The sequence below is a fragment of the Suncus etruscus genome, chromosome 8 (genome assembly GCF_024139225.1).
Source record: "Suncus etruscus isolate mSunEtr1 chromosome 8, mSunEtr1.pri.cur, whole genome shotgun sequence".
NCBI classification, from domain to species: Eukaryota; Metazoa; Chordata; class Mammalia; order Eulipotyphla; family Soricidae; genus Suncus; species Suncus etruscus.
Genome location: NC_064855.1, coordinates 50,662,965 through 50,683,961, shown reverse-complemented (window position 1 = coordinate 50,683,961; position 20,997 = coordinate 50,662,965). Strand labels below are relative to the sequence as shown.

The 20,997-nt window shown below is 35.4% G+C and overlaps 1 non-coding gene across 1 annotated transcript; it reads right to left on the bottom strand.

Annotated features, from left to right (window-relative positions):
- Positions 1–289: 289 nt before the first annotated feature.
- On the bottom strand, positions 290–420 carry LOC126016563 (small nucleolar RNA SNORA51). The gene has a single exon (XR_007498357.1). It is a non-coding gene; the product is annotated as a small nucleolar RNA SNORA51 (small nucleolar RNA).
- Between the last annotated feature and the right edge of the window lie 20,577 nt (positions 421–20,997).

The following is a 20,997-nucleotide window of genomic DNA, read 5'->3' as shown; positions in this document are numbered from 1 at the left end:
GAAAGTGCACAGAGGTATAAGCAGGCAAACCCTATGCCTATTTTGAGACTTGTCAGGGCTTAATTTGAAGGCTTGGGGAAAACTTGACTCACAAACTAAGTACAAGGATAGTTATACAAAGATTTTTCATGTTTGGGCTGGAGTGGTAGCATGGCTGACCCAGGATAGACCTGAGCATCCCATATGGCCCTGAAGCCAGGAGTGATTACTGAGCCTAGGAGTAACCCCTTAGAGTTCCTAAGTTTGGCCCCAAAACAACAAGAACAAAGGATTTTTTATTTTTTACTTTTTTTGTCCCCCAATTTACAATACAGACCAGGCAAAGGGCCTGGGTTGAGGTGTATATGGGGCGCATTTACTGTACCTCCTCTTTCAATAGTCAGTGTAAAGAACACAGCCTATGGTAAGCATTGGGAGGCCTTATCCTTTCTTTTCTTTTTTTGATATTTTAATATATATATTATTCACCAGTGCAACATTCCCATGAGCAATATCCCAAGGGTCCTTTCTCCCCACCCCACACAGGCCTGCACTTTAGACAGGCTTTCTACTTCCCTCATTCAGTCACATTTTGTTATGATAGTTCTCAGTGTAATTATTTCTGTGACTGCACTAAACTATCCCTGTGGTGAGCTTCATGTCAGGAGCTGGACCCTCCAGTTCTCCTCTATTTTGTCTCTGAGAATCATTACACAAACGTTTTTCATTTTTCTCAAAACCCATTGATAAGTGAGACCATTCTGTGTTTATCTCTCTCCCTCTGACTTATTTCACTCAGCATAATAGATTCCATATACATCCATGTATAGGAAAATTTCATGACTTCTTCTCTTCTGATGTCTGTATAATATTCCATTGTGTATATGTACCATAGTTTCTTTGAGAAAGAAAAAAAAGACTTTTTTATTTTTATTTGTTCTTCACATCTTACATTGGCCAATCATGGATAACCCTGATGTGATATGGAGACCATAAATGCAGATTAGCCTAGTGAAATTTGAGATCATCTAGGAATGAATGAAACTGTATTGGCACATACTTGCTCCTGGGTGGGCTAACACACTAACCTGACTACAGATTGTAAAACACCAATGACTTGCTTTGAAAGCAAAATTCCCTGCCTTGCCACATAATGCTGAGATGAAACCATGAGGAGCATCAGGACATCTTGACTTTGACATAAGATATATGCAAACACCAATATCTCCAATTATTGTAATCTGACAGTGAAAACTGTGATTAAAAAAATGTTCCTAAGACCTTGAAGAAAAACATTGGGCTTAGACAAGTTGGTGTAACTGGAGCATGTATTTGGTCTTAGGGAAGGATTCTTTATGGGTAGGGATACCCTGTTTTTAGGCCAAAAGTTTATTTTTCTATTTTCCCAATTTGTCTGTGCCTATGCAAAATATTGCCAAACTTTATTTGTATCCTTATATTTTAGTTAGACACATCCACCTTTTCTTAGAACCATGGTATATGAATTACTTTGTTTTTCTATAAAGTCAATTAGAGGGGGATGTCAGATTAATGGGTCCTACTCTACTCAGTATTCATTCTCCACCCTAGGGTGTGATCTGGTGATTGAATTACTGCATCTGTTTTTACTTTGTATTTCTTCTCCACCATAGGGTATAGTCTGGAATAAAAGTTTGGATTTCCAGAAGGCAGGGGCTCATTTTCAGTCTTCCTCCACTAAGTTGCTTTCCTTCTTAGGAGAAGAAGGCTTGTGTAGTGGGATTCCTGGCTTGAGTATTTGATTTTCTGAACCCATTCTTGCATCCTGCCACTGTGTGGATTATTTCTTACATTCTCCACAATAAAAAACAAACATAATAAGTGAAAACTATTAAAAACTCTAGAAGAAAGGTCCAGAGAGACAGCATAGCAACAAGTTGGACACTTGCCATGCATATGGCACTTGGTCTGCCTCACCAATACAAAAATAAATAAATAAATAAATAAATAAATAAATAAATAAATAAATAAATAAAAGCCATAAAATCTTTTTATTTTTTGAATGCCAGGAATTGAACCTGGGTCTATCCTGGGTTGGTCACATGCAAGGCAAACACCCTGCCCCTGTGCTATTGCTCTGGCCTTGTGTATCATGGTTTGAGAGCTTAGTTGAAATAATTTCTATCTTCTTGATTTTATGGTGATATTTTTATTGCCCAGGATGTGATCATGGAGAATGCTTCCAGACGCTAGTTTGGGAGCCTGAGGCTTCCCTCAAAACATACAGAGATTAGTGTAAGGCTAAGGCTGCACAGCTAATTATGTAGAGAACAAGCATTTTTTATTATTCCCCTTACTGGGAATTCCGTACAGTGGGAATATCAGGATAATATATCTAGATTGTAGATTGTGTTAGGGTTTGAACTCAGAGCCTCATATATAGCAGTCAAGTGTGCTGTTAATGGGTCATCATTTGGATCCCCAAACTTAATATTTTAAACCATCTCAGCACTCAATAAGAAGTAAATAAATTCCTTTGTTGTGCTAAATGTAGTCATTAGATCAATGCATAGTTATATTGGTAACATTCACAATTGTTTTACAAAACATTAAATTATTAAAATTTTTGGTTCCAACTCATTATATGGTGCTGACTTAGCAGTTCCTGACCTAGCTTTTGATCTATTTGTTCTTATCTGTTAAGCCTTTTAAACATGCTGCTACCATGTATCTTGACATCACCTTTTGGGTGGGCCAATTTTTTTGTTTTTGTTTACTACAAATATTTATTCATAGACATATCATATTTATATACTTATATATATTAGAACATATATTAAACATATATTTATTATAATACATTACATATTAAACATAAAATATATATTAAACATATATTAAATTTAGAATTATTACAAAATTAGCATAATCTCTGCACATTAATGACACCTCTATGAAGTATTCCATATTTTTTAAGACTTTCTTACTGAAATAAGAAACTCAGTGAAAAGTCATGGCAGCAGAATATGTATAGCTGAGAAAAATGTGAATGAACTCCAAGATGAGATGCAAGAAGCCTTGAGAAAAAAATTGAAGATGTGAAAAATCTATGGAATAAATTAAAAAAGAATAATATTATAATAATTAAAATTACTAGAAAATAGAAAGGAAAATTAGATGAAGAACCAATAGTCAAGAAAGTTATGAAGAATCTTGCACAGTTGATGAATATATGAATATATCACTCAAAATCAAGAGGCCTGAAAGGCCCATCAAAAAAAAACTAAATAAAAATACTCCAAGGCATCATATCAGAATATTAAGTCAAAGACAGAGATAGAATATTGAAAACAGCAGCAAGATTAAAGAGTGAATCTACATATAGAAGAGCTCATCTGAGAATCACAGCAGATTTATCAAGTGAGACTCAGAGGGCAAGAAAATAGTGGATATAATATTTAAATTAAATTAACTTAAATGGATACCTCACCAGGAATACTTTAAACATCTAGACTGTTATCTAGGTTTGAAGAAATGATACAGAGATTTGAGGATAAGCAAGGTTTAAGACACTCATAGCCTTTAAAACAAGTCTAAATGAAGAACTTAAGGTACTTCTTTTCTTGGGGAGTAGTCATACCCAGCAGTACTTAAGAATCATACCTGGATGCTCAAGGGACTGTATGGGCTGTCAAGGATTGAATTCAGGCAAGCCCCTTGCAAGGTAAGAGCCCTACCCACTGTATTATCTCTCCAATCTCTAAAAATTCTTCATTTTATTTTAATAAATATTGAATCACTGTGAGATACAAAGTTACAAATTGTTCATGATTGAGATTCAGTCATACAGTGTTCCAGTACCTTCACCAGTGTACATTCCCTACAATGTTCCCAATTTCCCTCATCCTTCCATTTAACTTTCTCTCTTCTTGTCTCATTACCAGACATTTTCTTCTCTCTCTTTCTATCTTCTTTGCAATATTGTTATTAAAGGGTATACATATCATTTTATCTACTTTCAGCACCCAATTCTTGTCCATAATGATTATTTCCAAATATCATTGTCTTAATGGTAAAAGAAATTTTTTTAAAAGAAGATAATGTTTACAACACACATGACTTCTAAAAATTATGACAATACATTTTTTTCATCTCAATAGTCTCACTAGACATGAGTGTCTTGATTTAGCCCACCAAGAAACAGAATGGCAGGATTTGAATCAGAAAACTTACCCCCCACCCTCAAAACAGTCAGCTTTTTCTATATCTTTTTTTTGCCTTTCAAGTTTCTTTTTATCTTTTACAGTAATATTTTATATATTTTATTTAAACACCTTGATTACCTACATGATTGTGTTTGGGTTTCAGTCATGTAAAGAACACCACCCATCACCAGTGCAACATTTCCATCTCCAATGTCCCAAATCTCCCTCCTCCCCACCCAACCCCTGCCTGTACTCTAGACAGGCTTTGTATTTCCCTCGTACATTCTCATTATTAGGATAGTTCAAAACGAAGTTATTTCTCTAACTAAACTCATCCCTGTTTGTGGTGAGCTTCATGAGGTGAGCTGTAACTTCCAGCCCTTCTCTCTTTTGTGTCTGAAAATTATTATTGCAAGAATGTCTTTCATTTTTCTTAAAACCCATAGATGAGTGAGACAATTCTGCGTTTTTCTCTCTCTCTCTCTGACTTATTTCACACAGCATACTAGATTCCATGTACATCCATGTATAAGAAAATTTCATGACTTCATCTCTCCTGACAGTTGCATAATATTCCATTGTGTATATGTACCACAGTTTCTTTAGCCATTCATCTGTTGAAGGGTATCTTGGTTGTTTCCAGAGTCTTGCTATGGTAAATAGTGCTGCAATGAATATAGGTGTAAGGAAAGGATTTTTGTATTGTATTTTTGTGTTCCTAGGGTATATTCCTAGGAGTGGTATAGCTGGATCATATGGGAGCTCGATTTCCATTTTTTGGAGGAATCTCCATATCGCTTTCCATAAAGGTTGAACTAGACGGCATACCCACCAGCAGTGGATAAGTGTTCCTTTCTCTCCACATCACCGCCAACACTGTTTGTTGGGTAGGCCAATTTTTATAATTTTATTCTTTTTGTTGACCTGAGCAATGCTCCAGAGCTTAACCAGAAATTTCAATATCTTCTTACAGTACATGGAAAAATCCAAATTCAATGAAACCATTACATTGTTCATTATCAAATAAATTTGGTAAAGACAAGCTACTCACAGAGACCCTTTATAAATATTTATAATCATAAATATTTATGATAATTTATTATGAATAAAAATTATTTCTTCTTGGTTTCAAGTTGTCATCTATTAGGCTGTCTTGGTATTTTAATACATAAAAGATCACTTAGTGATACATGCTGATAATCCCTGAAATCTGTCACCTATCACAGGTGAATGATTATTGGAATTTGTCCAAAACTTACTCAATGCAAAGCACTATTCTGCAAGAACGTAAATAGTCAAAATAATTAAGATTAGCTTTTATAGTGAATAAAATGAATCATACATTGTATATGTTAATATAATTAGCAGTCTGTTTATCAACTTACTGCATCATGAATGTGTAGAGGGGAGCAGTTCTGACAATGAAAGCTCTACATCTTCATGATTTAAATTACCTTATAATTTATAAATAAACAATAAAGCAGGGACAAGAGTATTGGTAATGCAGGTCATTTCTATTGAGTTTAAATACTTTCTTTTTTTCCAGGCTCTGACCTGCTTCTGTGTCAGGCAAATATGGACAATTTGGTTGGAGTTCTCTTTAACTTTGATTTTACATCAAAAGTGGAACATCACTTTGCAATCATTAAGTTATTTTCTTAAGTATTAAATATTAAATTTTCTGATTGTGAGGTCATAATTAAGAAATTAAGGAAACCCAAAATATTACAAAGTGTTATACATGTTTTCCCTTTGGTAATCATGTGGTGAATGTAATCATGAATATAGATTTCTTGTTCAGTAACAAATAAAAAATCCTAGAAGACTCAGAGATAATAAAAAAGTTAAGACAAACAATTTTATGTCCAAAGAAAGTGAAGTATCCACAGGTATATAAGAATTTTTAATAAAAGAGGAAAGGGGTTTCCTGATTGGATGTCCTTAACCAGCAACAATGGACAACATAAAGTAACAGCAATCCTTTCTTGTTGGGGTTGGTGGGCATACTGTTCATAGCTTTACTTTTATCCTAGCATAGAAAATTAATATCTACGTTATAAGACTAATATTAGCATTAATTTTAATGTTTGTTAGTTTCAGCTCCTTTTATCTTGTGTAATATAATCTTCTGTCTCTTTGTGTTAATGCTTACAACATTAACCTGACCCAGGAATGTTTTCTAATTCATGAAGTATCTTTCAACAAGTAACAAGTAACAGAAATAAGAAAATGTGTAATTTCTTTAAAATCTCAGAAAAGTTTTAATATTATACATTATTAACCTACTGAAGGAATACTACTATTTATTCTCACCAAAGAAGTGTAAAAACTATAGGATTATGTCTAACAAATCCAAATTACACTTATTTAGATGAAACAATTGTGCCATATTGCTTTGTTCTCTGACAGATTACAAACAGGAAATGAGTAAACTCTGTTCTTCTCTGTATAAAAACCTTATAAACTTAAATAGAATTTTATATAAATTTATTTGAAAGTATAACATAATAAAACCTCTATATCATTGTGTAATTATACATGCTTTTAGAAAAATTTCCCCAAATTTTGTTGCTGAATTTCTACTGTTTATTTAAGATGACTAACTAATGTTTTATTATTTGACTTTCTAACAAGTTTATGCAATGCTTTAGATTTCAAGTGAATTGGCAGTATTCAATCTGAAACACTCTAAAGTAACAGGGCATTTTACCTTTACGTACACCAAATAAAGAGATATTGTCAATGCTGAGGCTTTGGTTAGTATTATAGGATGCAAGTTTTCACATGACGAAGATTTCACTGAAGGTTCATATTTAGGGGCCAAAGTGAAAGTTCTATAATTGTCTTGAATATCTGTAGAGCAGTTTTGATAGTAGCCACAGTATTATACAAAACACATTAAAAATTAGATCACAAAGAGCTTACAGTAAAGCAAAGTGAAATTACTTACATTTTGTTAAAAAAATGAGTCACTAAAGGCTCCATAAATTGAAGTCTAGACAGAATGAATGAATAAACCAGGCAACAGAAAGGCCAGTCATTGCAATTGATCCTGACATCCTGACCTACATCAATTTGCACTGCTCAGTGAGGCCAAAGAAGTGAATTATTTCAGGTAGACAGTTTTCTTTCTTATCCTGTTGAATCCTCAAGTTGATACATTGCATACATACAAAATATCAGAAGATGATAAATAGCAGATACGCCTTGTTTCTTGTTTTGGTTCTTATAGTTATGCCAGGCAGTGCTCAGAGCTTACTTCGGACTCTAACTCGGCACTCAGGGACAATGATGTCTGGCAGGGATAGGGAGACCATATGTAGTTTCAGGGATCAAATCAGGTTTGCTGTGTGCAAAAGCAAGTAGCTTACTTGCTGTACTATCTCTTTAGTAGCCAGACATCCATAGCTACACCTGGACATAATTTTTAGAACAATATAGAAGCAGATATGAGAGCTAGTTGTGAGTAGTTAAAAATGTGGTTACTTGGGCCGGATATATAGCGCAACAGTAGGGCTTTTGCCTTGCATGTGACTGATCCAGGACAGACTTTGGTTTGATCCCTTGTGTTCCGTATGGTGCCCCAAGCCAAGAGCGATTTCTGAGCGCATAGCCAGGAGTAATTCCTGAGCATCACTGGGTGTGTCCCAAAAACCAAAAACAAAAAATGTGGTTACTTTGTAATAGTAATTGATCTTCTCCAGGATGGTATCATACATTTCTTGTAAGTTCGTTTGTATTTAATGTAAACCTACTATTACTCTGCTAGCATAAAAGTATCCCCCTCTCCTATGCAAGTTATGCTGCATCTAAAAGGAAAGACAAAGTCTTCATTTAGAAATAAAATATTCCCATACAGGACTGAGAGAAATATTTAATTCAAGTTCTTACCAATTATAAGGTATCCTCTTTAGAATAAACACATTTTGAAACAGTGTGGTGTGTTTGTGTGTGTGTGTGTGTGTGTTGTATGTAAAACTCAAATTGCTACAGCATGTGCTATGCATATCAGAAAGCCAGGTTTGATCCCTGGTACTGCAGGGACAAATATCAATAAATATAATACTGGAGCACTACTAGGATGTGGTTTCCCACATCCGATCCTAAGATAGTCTGTTCTGATCACTGTGACCTATTATAGAGTCCTGTACCTAACAGTCAGTAATGTTGGCTTATAGTGAACTTGTTGGGTGAAGTAGTTTCTAATATTCAAAGCTATTCTTTGGAAAAGATGATTTCTTCATTTTTGTTTGAAAATATTTTATTTATTTATAAGCAAATTCTTCAATTGAATGACTGTGAATTACACAGTTACAAAATTGCTTAAGTTGTTCATAATTGAGTTTCAGTCATACATTGTACAACACCCTTCACTATTTCCTGCCACAAATGTCCCATTTCACTCCCACCATCATCCATGCCCTCCCTAGTGCCTGCCTCTTTAGAGATATCTCTCTCTCTTTATCTGTTAGACACTGGTTTGTAATATTGTTAGTGAAGAGGTATTGTGTATGTCACTTTATCTCTTAGCACCAATTCTTGTCCAGAGTGATTATTTCAATCATTGTAAAATGATTTCTTTTTTTTTTTGGGGGGGGGGGCCACACCAGTGGTGCTCAGGGGTTACTCCTGGCTGTCTGCTCAGAAATAGCTCCTGGCAGGCACGGGGGACCATATGGGACACCGGGATTCGAACCAACCACCTTTGGTCCTGGATCGGCTGCTTGCAAGGCAAACACCGCTGTGCTATCTCTCTGGGCCCGTAAAATGATTTCTTAGACAAGACCTGAATTTTTGTTTCAAGTTACTTCCTTTAGCTATTTTTATATTCTTTTTTTTCTTGATAATAATAATTTATATTTTTACCAAAGTAGATTACAAATAAAAAATGCCAAATTCAGTGTTTCTCTCCTGACTTGTCTTTTAAGATTTATTTGCTTTCTGTGCCTCAAAAATAAATGAAGGCAAAAGTCTGTAGTAGACAACAAATCAGCCAGGGGGCTGTACAGTTACAGCCCTCATCTGGCAAGCAAATCAATGGCCCCAAGAAATCCCAATTGAGAAGGCATGATAAATGCTGCTGATCTAGACTTAGACCTTGGATTCTGCTTCACTCTTGACATCAGGGAGGGTGATTGGTCACTCTTATTCATGTTAGTCAATATTGGAGAAGAAAAGCTCTGAGAGTTGGGCCAAATCCTGCAGGTAATGATTTATCTAGGGAGAATAGACCCTGATAGAGTAATGGATAGTAATATTATGATGAGTCAGACATATATTCCCTAGTGATGAGTTGTAGGAAGAACCCTGAAAATAAAGGACAGTGAGATGAGTGGAAGACAAGTTCTTATTTTAAAGTTATTTCAAAATAAAAAAATCATAAAAATTTGTCTTCTTTTTACTCCAGTAATCTTCAAAAATAATATTCACCACAGTCCACATTATGAATTAAATAAGTCATAAAAATTTTAGTTTAGGGACTTCATTACCATGTGGGATATGATTTACAAAGGCAACTTTAAAATGACTAATTTAGAAAGCATTCTTTAAAATAGTGGATTAAAATAGTGGATAATTTCCCCTGCAGTGACTTTTTAAGGAATAATTGAGTTTGAGATGGCTGTCATTCCTATACTTGACTTCAATGAGCAAATTTTTGTCTGCTTCTGATCTGTGGCACTAAACTCTGATTATAATCTTTACATTGACATTTCTAAAAATGACTTTTAAGAAAGGCTTTTTATTTGACTTAAATCATAAAATATATTTTGAAAAATAAATAAATATAATAATTATAGATAGTAAAATGAATATTAACATATATTAGTGCTAAAATATACTTAAAATAAAAATTTAATTGCCAGTATGGTCTGATTACATATTTCTTAGCTCAGTTGGAATGATATAAATAAGTCCATGTTGCATAATCCAAAGTATTTTTAGTAAAGCCAACTTATCTCAGGGAACAAATAATTAAATTAAAAAAATCAGAGAAAATTTTTTTCTTTCTTTTTTTTTGGTTTGGGGGCTTCACCTGGAAGTGCTCAAGGCTTACTCTTTCCTGTTTCTGTACGCAGGAATCACTCTTGGTGGCTCAGGGGATTATATGGGAGGCTGGATATTGAACTTGGTCAGCCACATGCAAGACAAGCACACTATTTGCTGTACTATATCACTTTCCCATCTTTTTCTTTTTTATAGGAAGCACACCCAAGAGTGTTCTGATTTAGACCACCAAAGTCATACAAGTGCTGGAGCTACACATAGTGGCTAGGGTTTAAACAGGGCTGCATATAAACAAAACATTGTACTCTATCACTTGAACTTTCTCCTGATTATGGAAGATACTACTTACAGTGAGACATAGAAAATGACATCAAGACATTAAGACAATGGAATCATTTTTGTTATTTTTTAGTTTCATTCTGTTAAATATTTGCTTTAATTTTATTATAGTTTTGGTAACTTTCTATCAAAAATTGTTTTCTGTCTTCTAATAGCTTGGTTGATGAACAATAAAAAATATATTTATAGTCCTCAACAAAATTATATTTCATATCTAACTCATTATATATTATCTATACATATATAAGTTTTTGTACTTGATAGGGGCAAGAGTCTTTATAAATAGATAAGTAACTAAAACTTAGTTCAAATTCCATAGAGAACTAAGTCCAAAATAAAGTTTGATGGCACTAGAGAGATTGATAAGAAGACTTAGATACTCTATACTACATGACCCCAAGCACTGCCTGATGTGGCTTTAGTGCTCCAGCACACCTCTGAAGAGAATAATCTAGAGTAACTTCTGGCCCCAACGCTATAGATGGCCCTTATAAAAATAGAATATGATAAAATAAAACTTACATGCTCACACTATATTGATGTGGGATTCTGAATCTAAAGAACAGGTAGAAATACCAAAGCTAATGTATAGGTTGGTGGTGGACAGATTTTATAAAATAGTAGAGAAGGAATTTACTTGAGATAATTTCTGCTGTCACTTTTACAGAATATACTTTTGACATGAGGGACAAGTTTGATTCTGGCATTACTGAGGGCTTTGAGTAGCTGACAATATTAGAGATAATTAGAGTTATAGAGTTGATCATAATGACCTATTTAATAATCACTTTCAGTAGTTATGACAGAGAAAAAAATTTATGCTAAAAATTATTTCATATATGATCCAAGGGAGCACCTAGATATATGTCAGTATGACAGGGACAAGCATGTGGGGGAGATGAGCTGATGATGCAGAAAGATTACCTGAACAAGGTAAGAATTCAGTGTCTATAAACTGTAAACAGGTCTTAGTGTACCAATTTACTGCAACATCAGTATTTTGATTTTTTATTCTCATATCTCTATCTCTGTATAGATATACTATCTACATAATGCAAGTTTGTATTTATGAATAGATATTTATTGAATGTTTATTGAAAGTTGGGTATTTTCTAGGTTTCTGCACACATCAGTTTTTGTATTTTGACACTTAGATTTTACTTGAGGAATATTAAAAATAGCTCATTATAAAATGGTAAGTGGCAATTAGAAAATGGTAAGTGGAAAAATAAAGACTAAATATATGTGTTAAAGGGACTTGAGTCACTATTTTATCTAGAACAGCCAAAAAAAAACCTTCTCTGCCAGGGCCCGGAGAGATAGCACAGCGGCGTTTGCCTCGCAAGCAGCTGATCCAGGACTAAAGGTGGTTGGTTCGAATCCCAGTGTCCCATATGGTCCCCCGTGCCTGCCAGGACCTATTTCTGAGCAGACAGCCAGGAGTAGCCCCTGAGCACCGCCGGGTGTGGCCCAAAAACGAAAGAAAAAAAGATACTCATAGATCTATATCAGCAGCCAGAGGATAGATTCGTGGATTACATTTGAAAAGGTTTCCCAGATGATATGGGACAGAACACTTAAAGAAAAGGGAAAAGGAGAAAAAGAAAGAAGTAAAGCTGGCAAGTCTGCTGTGAAAAGTTCACACTCCCCCCTTCTTTTCCTTTTAGGCTAATTATGTTTGGTGAGAATAAACTAGATTAAGGAAAGGCTTCATAGGTTAAATTGTTTGTGGAGCATTCTTAAGAACAATCATGGTTTTCAAATCTAAATAACCAAGTGACATAATAGTGAGCACTGTCTGGGGAGACTATGCCATAAAATTAATATTATATCAATTACAGATGAACATTAGACAACCATTAGTATGGTGAACATATATACTCGTGATCGATCCATGGGTTACAGTTAAAAAGCAGACCCAGGTGAGAGAGTACAAAAAATAAAAAGAGAGAGAAAGAAGAAATGATTAAAGCCAGGAAAGGTTTTTCATTTTCTGGTCCAATCCTATTTGGTGAGGGTAAACTTTACTTTACTGGAGAAAGGCTACCTGAAATGGATTGTATATAAAGCATTCTAGAAAATATGTGATATGGTAATGAGCACTGTATAGGGAGTATATACCATGTATATATCCAGTGGTCTTACATATCCCATTTCTTTTCCTAGAGGCAACCTATAATTATGAGCATTATGGTATCAATGTAGACTAATAACAGTTGTCTGTCTGGGCGCTAGCGCCAGCCGGGTTTGGGGGAAAAGGACTTAAGAGAACAAGAGACAAACTCTTTCGTAGGGCCTGGGGTCTTGCTGCCAGGTCTCCTAACCTGGCAGGGGCCATGCGGTTTCCAGGTCACAATGGATTCAAAAGGTAGTGACATTGGGAACCTGGGACCGCTGGGTCCAGGTGACCTGAGCTGCCCTGGTCCTGCCTGTTGGGTGGAGTTACTGAACAGTATTTCCTTTCCCTAACCGCCCCCCACCTCAGACCAACCTTTTCACTCCTGAACTGTAGTGGTCTGAGTTACCCATCGGCCAATGAAGGCCCACGCCTGGGGACTTGCTGCCAGGTCTCCTAACCCAGCAGAGGCCACGTGGTTCCCAGACAATAGAGGGTTCAAATGGTAGTGATCAGTCTTTAGGATTTTCTAAGTATAGAATCGTATCATCCACAAATTTTGAGAGCATGGCTTCTTCCTTTTCATATTGATGCCCTTGATATTTTTTTTTTATCACCAAATTCTATAGCAACAACTTCCTTGGAGTAGAAATGGAGAATGTAAGGGGCAGGGGCTGCACCCAGAAGACTCCACATGCCAGTTCTTTTGTTTCTCTTCAGCTGGTATATTGGGGACTGTGGGCAGGACAGCTAGTCATAGGCCCCCTGGGATGACCACTTAGTCCAGGGGACTGAGATTCCCCCCACGCCAGACTGGACCCCATTCAGAAGTTCTCCCGCGCGGCATTTATATACTTTTTAACAACACCCAAAAATGTTCTTAATTCTCGACTGTTTCTAAGAAAAAAATGGAATTCCCTAGATTTAAAGGATAATATTCAAATAAGTCTCTAAAATCAGTGTATATGTAGATGTGACTTCCTATACAGTGGTCCTGTCTGAGTGCCAAGCCTAATCCATAAACAATTCATCTATACAATGTATATAACCCCTCCTCCACACCAGAGTTCCTTCTACTCCCTCATCTCCCAATCCAGGTTCATTATCTTCCCCTTAATTAACCCTCTTTACCCTCAGTTCTTTAATTTGTTAGGCACCAAGACCAACCTCCTGCCCCAACAGATTCTGCCCTTTCGCACACCCCTACAAAGCTCATTATTACTCCTTAACTCTCTCACACCCAGCCATCAGTACCTCACATTTACCCCTTTTTAACTTCAGTACTACACAGTTCTAATCACAGACCAAAGTCATGCATTGGATTTAACAACCCCCAACTATTTCAAAAGACATAAAATGGACACATATGTCTTTTGAATGTTTTATGTATATTTTCTTTAACAGCTATAACTCTTTCTAAATATTCTTTTACCATGATAATTCTACCCACTTTTTATCTTGTCTTCTCTTTGTGAGCTGTTCAATAAGGAATTTTGGTGGAAGAGTCCCTCAGTTTAATGCTTATGATTGAACCATGTCATGGGGATTGTTGGACTTGTTCTTATGGCCCCCATATGTGCAGATATTGCCACGTGGCATTGTTCCTTGTTTGCATAGGCACATTAAAATGGGAAAATACTTTAAATACAAATAAGTTCTTATCTAATAGAGATTGGAACACACAAATCTCGTAGTGCAATGAAACCTTACGCCCTCAACATTGATATAATGACCTGGCACAGGCCTCAGAAGAATGGGTATCCTCCATTCATCCCTGAACCAGGAGAGCTATCTACGAAACATCCATGGTTTTTATAACAACACCTGGAAGCAATCCTCTACCAGGGAAGACCCTACCACTGCTCTGACATCGACCTGCTCAAAAGAGACTTCCCTTAGCACTAAGAATACTTGACAACAACAACGACCTGCTTATAGGACAGGGTTCTCTGCATTGCCCTTTAATTGTGAGGTGAAATGAGAGGATGGTCTGCACCATCCTGACTGCAATGTAGGATATGCAGATTCCAGGATCTTTAATACAGAAACATGATACCAACAACAGAGACTGTGTGAAAAATAAAAGTGTATTGGCACCTCAAACAATGACCTGGATTGTACAAACTATTTTGCCTGGAGCAAAATTTTGCCTGTTCTTATGCCAGAAAACGTCAGGGGTAGGGTCTCCTTGTATTTAGACCAAAGCTTTTCCTTTCCATGTCCCTCATATTTTGGTGGGCCTATGCAAACAATAATTGCCACTCTAACACTGTTTTTACTGTGCTCCTTGGAATTTAATCCTTAAGAAAAACAACCCAATTAAACTTTTGAGGTTAACTTAAACTAATATGCATGTGCATGGAAATGTAAAAAAGTACTTTGCCTTCAATATTTAAGGAGCTACATAAGTTTTATGTCTTTAGATTGCTTTGTGTGCTGCTAAGAAATATTATGTGCTACAATCTGGGGGCTTGAGGTACAAAGTAATTGTACATGGGTTCTGTTTTATTTTTCTTAATGTTCTTTGGCTGAAAGGTCAAAGTTAAGATATCAGCAATGGGAGTACTGAGAATTCTGTTTATGGGTGATTGTCCTTCCACTGTAACTTTACCTTGTCCTCTTTCTTTGCATCTTTGTTCTCATAATTAAAAATAAAAATTAATATAAAAAATGGAGAATGTAGCCAACATTGTCCTGTGCTATGTCTTATAGGTAAGATTTTTTTTCTTATTCCCATTGAATGCAATGATTGCTGTGAACTTGTAATAAATGGTTTTGACTCTATGGAAGAAAATTCCTTCAATTTCCATCTTGTTGGTAATTTTATCATGCATGGTAGGTCGATCTTGTCAAACACATTTTCTGCATCAGATACGATGATAGTATCATTGTTATTTTTCTCATGCAGACATTGTGTATCATGTTAATTGACTTGTATGTCGCTGCATCTATTTATATAGTCATATGATTTTTATTTTCTTGTATTATATTGATGGACTTGTGTATATTAAACCATCTTATGCTGCATCCACTCCTGTGTAAAACTCTAATCTGGAGACCAAAGGAGGGCATCAGGTTTGAGAAAGCACTAACTGCCTGTACCATTAAGAGAGGGCCTTTTTGTAGAGCTGACTGTACTCTTCATGGAGAGTGCTTAAAAAGCTGCCTGTACCCACAAAAGGAGGGCATTTGGGCTCTGTCCCCTGTCCATAAGACACTCAGAAAAAAGGGTACATACCATGAATATTATTTGAGACATAACTTCACTAACAACCTAAGGTTTTTTTCCTTGAGCCTCTCTTAAAGACCACTCAGATTTATATAAACACACCTTGTTATGAGCATTTGTGTAGATTCAAGTATTCTTTATTTAGTCTTACAAAACTATTAATCACCCTTAAACCTAGCTTTACAGTTAAATAAGTGCCATCAAATTAAGGGTTAATATTTCAGGCCTCAGCTCAGAATACACAACAATATGTATTTAAATAAAAATATGAGCAAGGCCTAACCAATACCCAGTCTCTGGGAACTGACCTTGCTGAAGAAGCATGTAGACTGGGTGCATATCTTGTCCTGGGTTGGTAAAGATAAACTTGCAGCTTGGGCATTTTTTTTGGGTCCAATGAGAAAATTAATGCTTATGTCTGCAATTGTGATGCCTGTCAAGAAATTTTGTATACGTGTTCTGCTCTAGCCCAGAGAGAGAAGACAAGAATAAAGAAAAAAGATGGAACTTCACTTCTGAATATCTGAATTTCTGACCAAGCTTCACCAACTTCCTGGACACACCCTCTTGAGCAGGATTCCAAGAATTCCCTCATTGTCCAGATGAAGAAGGCCATGACAATATTGCACTCTGGGTTTAATCTTACTTGGACATTGATCTTTTGATGAATTGTTAGATTTTGCTTCTAGTATTTTTTTAAAATTCTTGCTTCTATATTCATCAAAGATATTGGCCTGTAATTCTCTCTCTCTCTCTCTCTCTCTCTCTCTCTCTCTCTCTCTCTCTCTCTCTCTCTGTGTCTCTCTCTTTGTGGTGTCTCATGTTTTTTGGTATCAGATGATGTTAGCTCCCTAGAAACTGTTTAGGAGTGTTTGTTTATTTAATTTCCTAAAAGAGCCTGTAAGTATCAGGAGTAAGTCCTATTTCAAGGCTGCAAAAAATTCACAAGTGAATTTTATCTGGGCCTTGGCTTTTGTTTTGGGGAAGCCTTTTGATTACAATTTCAATTTTCTCAATAGTGACAGTTGTGTTCAGATATTCCAGATCATCATGTTTCAACCTTGGAAGATTATAGGAGTCCAAGAATTTACTTATTTTTTTCTAGGTTCTTATTTTTTATAGATATTCAGATTGCTTTTTTTTTTTTTGATTTGCAGTTCATTAGTTTTTGCTCTCATTTTTATTATTTTCTTCCTTCTGCCTAATTTCAGTACATTTTATTGTTTTTTCTCCCATTTTGTAAGCTGTGCCATTAAGTTATTTATGTGGGCTATTTAATTTATAGGTGTTAGGATAATTTCTACATTTCTGTTTGCAATTCACTTTTATTTGCAGTGCAATATATCCAAGAAGATAGTTGGCACAATTTCTGTCCTCTTGATATTATGGAAGTATGTTTATGGTTCAGCATCTGCTCTTATTGAAGAATGTCCTTTGTACATTGGAGAAGAATTTTTATTCTTATATTCAGAATGAAAATCATATATATATACATACACACATATATATACATATATACATACATACATACTAAGTTCTTCTCTTCCATTTCTTCCTTCAAAACCATTATATCATAATTGAGTTTTAGCAGTTGTTTTAAAATTTGCTGGCTCATTATGGGTTCCTATATATATATTTAGGAGTGTGACTTATTCCTAAAGTATATATTCTTTGATTACTTATAAATTACTATCTCTGTCTATTATAATCTTAATGATGTTTCAGTCTAAAATCTATGTTGCCAGGTCACTCTAGCTTTTTCTAGGAATTGTGTGTTTGAAAAATTGCCTTCTGTTTATTATTTTGAGTATGTATTTTATCTAACTATTCAAATGTTTTTCTTGCAGGCAGCACAATAATGAAATCAAATTTCTGACCTATTTTGCCACTCTGTGTCTGTTAATTGGTGCATTTTGCCCATTGATATTGAGAGAGATTAGTGTCATTGTATTTTGGGCTATTTTTGGTAGAAGTTGCAGGGTTTGTTTTACCTTAAATTACCTTCCCTCAATTCTTTATCATTAGTTTAGAATCTGTAATTTTATGAGCTGTTTATGTATGAAGCTGTGTGTATCCTTCCTTCACACCTGAATGTAAGTCTCTCTGAGTGAAATATTCTTTGTGAGGTGTTAATATCATTGATCTTTTTCACTCTATACCACTACTGCCCTTGGTTGATTGTGATTAATATGCTATAAATCTTAAGGCTTCTTTGTATGTAATTTCCCTTTTGGATCTTGTAGATTTCTTTCTTTGGTTTTCATCATTGTTACTAGGCTCTGCTTTGGGGTGTTTTTATTTGGGCCTCTTTTAGCTGATAGTCTTCAGGCACCCAGAATGTGGATTCATGCACTTTTTTATCTTTGAGAACTTTTTGAAATGACTATTTCTTTTTCTTTTTTTTTTCTTTTTTTTCTTTTTTTTTTGGTTTTTTGGCCACACCTGGCAGTGCTCAGGGGTTACTTCTGGCTGTCTGCTCAGAAATAGCTCCTGGCAGGCACGGGGGATCATATGGAACACCGGGATTCGAACCAACCACCTTTGGTCCTAGAACGGCTGCTTGCAAGGCAAATGCCGCTGTGCTATCTCTCCGGGCCCGACTATTGCTTTTCCATAGGGATTTTCTTCCAGGCTTTCTAGGATGTCAATAATTCTTAATTAGTTTTTGTTTAATTTAATTTAAAATCCTATTGTCATTTGTTATTTTATTTTGAAGACTATTTTTCCATCTTTACTTTGTTTATTTTAAAGTGTTTGTCCATTTCCATCTTCTGTTGTCTGGAAATTTTCTGCAGCCTATCTTTGAGCTCACTGCTTTGTTCCCACCAGCTATTACTCTGCTAGTGAGGCCTTACAATTTTTTTCTATCATTTTGCTTAGCCAGTTTTCAGTTTTGACATTTCTTTTTTTTTTATTTTTCTCATGACTTGAGATTTCTGCTCTCATGTCCTGTTGTGTTTTATTGGCTCTGTGTCCATTGCTTTTGAAGCTCATTGAACTTCCTAAATATTTCTATTTTGAACTCCATTTTAGTTAGGTTTTATGGTAGTAGTAGTAGTAGTAGTAGTAGTAGTAGTAGTAGTAGTAGTAGCAGCAGCAGCAGCAGCAGCAGCAGCAGCAGTAGTAGTAGTAGTATTGATTGTGTCTGCAATATTGCAGTTTTCACCAACAAGTCAAAGAATGATTTTTCTCTGCTTTATTCTGATTTCTTTTATAGTCTCAAGGTGTTTTTCTTTGTAAGTTACTGTCATTTTCCCCAGTACAAGTAGGTCTCATAGGAGTTTATGTGGTTATGATTTTATTTTGCCACTATGTAAACTATAGTTTTTAGTAATAAAAAGAAAAGATGAATTATTTTTTTATAAACTACAACAATGACAGAACTAGAGGTAGTCATTTTAAATGAATTAAGAAAAAATTCCATTTGTTCCCAGTATAGATTGGTATATAAAGAAACAAAGCACACAGTCCAGAGAAACTGAGAATGAACTACCAACATTGTGGTCCTATGTGTGACTCAGAAGCAGTAGGCTTGCACCTAGATCCATGTACCAAAGGACAAAGAAAGGAACCCTAGCTGGGCTCCATCAGCCTTATGATACTTAATTCATAGACTGCACTTTTATTCCAGTCACTCAGCTATACCACAATACAATAAGCACTTCCATACTACAAATTTCACAATGGGAAAGCAACACAGAACCCTACCACACTCTGAAGAGCCAACCAATATCATTCAGCTTTATCATCTCTGTGAGAAGAACTTTAAATATTAAATGTTGAAAAGTTGAAGGAGCTCAATGAAGCCATGGATTGAACCATCAAAAAGACTCAAGGGGGTGTGAAAGTAGAAATGAGAAAAGTTCAAACAGAAATTACAAAATTGAAAATATTGGTAAGTGAAATTAAATTTTACTGGAAAGCCTCATTAGCAAAATAATAGCTGCTATGGACAGAAAAAGTGAGAAAAAATGAGCTGCATAATACCTAGAGATTACAGCAGAATATTGAAATGAGTACTAAAATAAATGAAGAGGTTTTTGGGGTGAAAGTTTAATGGAAGACTTTCCTTTTTGATGTAGGCTTGAGTGGTTGTTATTGAAATCAGCAAGTTCATGAAATCCAGAAATCTTGTGCTTTTCTTCACCAGAGGCTACCTACGATGCAAAGTGGTCATCATAAAACATCTCAGACTGCTCTTAAAACCATGCCTTGGTGGCTGGGATTGACAGCTATTCCCATAAAGTGACAGCCACCATGGGCAAGAATAAAATGACCACAACATCAAAGATTAAGTTGTTTATGAAAGTTTATAATTATAATCACCTTATTCATGTAAGGTATTCTATGGACATCATCGTGAACAAATCCATCATCAATAAGGATAACTTCAGAGATTCTTCTCTTAAGCATAAGTCCTAGAGAGAGGCCAAGGTCAAGTTTGAGGAAAGAAACAAGACTAGCAAGAGCAAGTAGTTTATCAGAAGATGAAGTTTTAAAGCTATTTTGTTTCAAAAATTAAAAAATAAATAAATTTAAAACAGCATGGTATTAGAATAAAGACAGACCCTCAGATCAGTAGAATAGACTTGAATATTCAGATAATGTTCCCCAAACATACAATCAATTAATTTTTGATAAAGTAAAAGGAAATGCAAACTGGAGCAAGGAAAGCCACTTCAACAAGTGGTCCTGGGACAATTGGTCAGCCACATGCATAAAAGCAAACTCAGACCTCCATCTAGCACCATGCACAAAGGTCAAATTCAAATGGATTAAAGACCTTGATATCAGAGCCATAACCATACAATATATAGAAGAAAATGTAGGTAAAACACTTCATGGCATTGAGACTAAAGGCATCTTCAAGGAGAAAACAGCACGCTCCAAACAAGTGGAAACAGATAAACAGATGGGAAATTAAAAGACATTTTCACAAAGAAGAAATACAGACAGCCAAAAGCACATGAAAAGGTTCTACATCACTAATAATCAGGGATATGTGAATAAAAACTACTATAAGGTACCACCTCAAGCATATATCACAAAGAATAAGAACAATAAGTGATAGTGGGGATGTGGGGAGAAAGGAACACTTATTCACTGCTCATGAAAATGTCATATAGTCCAGCCTTTCTGGAAAA